This window comes from Apteryx rowi, unplaced genomic scaffold (genome assembly GCF_003343035.1).
Source record: "Apteryx rowi isolate R43461 unplaced genomic scaffold, aptRow1 scaffold_789, whole genome shotgun sequence".
Lineage (NCBI taxonomy): Eukaryota > Metazoa > Chordata > Aves > Apterygiformes > Apterygidae > Apteryx > Apteryx rowi.
In genome coordinates, this window is record NW_020451081.1 from 145,794 (window position 1) to 146,994 (window position 1,201).

The 1,201-nt window shown below is 56.8% G+C and overlaps 1 protein-coding gene across 1 annotated transcript in view; it reads left to right on the plus strand.

Annotated features, from left to right (window-relative positions):
* Window positions 1-83: 83 nt before the first annotated feature.
* Window positions 84-1,201, plus strand: part of VSNL1 (visinin like 1) — a 96,105-nt gene continuing 94,987 nt past the window's right edge. Inside the window, exon 1 of the mRNA XM_026088818.1 lies at window positions 84-100. The gene's annotated coding sequence lies outside the window, so the exon portion shown is untranslated. The remainder of the gene's footprint in view (window positions 101-1,201) is intronic.

Sequence of the window (1,201 nt, forward strand, 5' to 3'; positions counted from 1 at the left end):
GCACCGAGCCGCGTCCCTCCGGCCCCGGCACCCGCAGCCCCGCGGCAGCGCGGCCCCAGCGCGCTCCCCTCGCACCCGCCGACCGCCAGCGGCGCCCACCGTAAGTGCCGCCGCGCCGGGGGGACGGGCGGGCTGCCCCGCTGCGGGTGCGAGCGGAGCCCCGGGCGGGCGTTTCTGGCGGGGCGAGCGGGCACCTTTCCTCGCAGAGATAAATCGCGGGGGGCAGGTGGCGGCGTCGTGCCTCTGGCGCACGAGTCGCTCCTTAAAAGCGACCGTTGCCTGAAGTGCCCGCCTGACATCCGGTCAGCGCGGGGGTTCCTCGCGGGGAAAGTGGCCGAGGCGCGCGTGAGTGAAAGTGAAGTGCATGCACCGGGGAGGACCGGCCGCGATGCTGCCTGGTGCACCCTATGTCGGTACTTAGGCGCTTAAAGCAGGTTATTTCTGTCCCTTTTTAGCGCTTGCAAATCATCTTAACCGGGAAAGTTGATTTACGTGTTTTTTTTTTTCTTTAATGCTTTGTGTACACGAGTTGTTTTTTCCCTTGGCGAGATGGAGGGAAATTGTGTCCACAGCGGTCTGCCTTGAACTGTTGTGAGAGACCGGGTCCCGTATCGATCTGGATATAAATACCAACAACATCAAAAGGAAGCATTGATCTGTCGCTTAATAATTTGTGCTTGGAAGTGTTTTGCTGAATGTGGAAGTCTTTGACGTTTCTTATTCATTTGCAAAGAGATAGCGAAAAGGTCGCTGTTTTTTTCCCAGTAAAGACCATGCGAAAAGGAAGAGCAAGAGCAGTCCTCGCAAGGTCATCACACCCGCTGTGAAAGCAGAAGTGCTACAGCTCCTTGCGATTGCTTAATTAATGTTCTTGCTGGGTGTAAGAGATTTTTATTTTTTAAGCCACGCCAGATGTGTTCGGGATAAGCTTTGAGTCGCATTTGTGAAGGGGTTGCGCTCGTCTCGCTCCTCTGATGCGGTAGATGCACGGTGGCTTCGCCGCGCTCCTGCTATATGCTTGGGAATAAGACGAAGTGAAAATGGAGGTGGGAGGAGATAACAAAAGCCGGTGTGCAATCCAAGCCGTTTCCCACGCGAAGGCGTGAGGAGGAGGGAGAGGAGCCGGCAGGAGAGAGAATTTCATTTCAGGGGATCAAAACAAAGGCGGAGCAGGTGGAGGCAGAGCCCGAGCCGCCGTGCG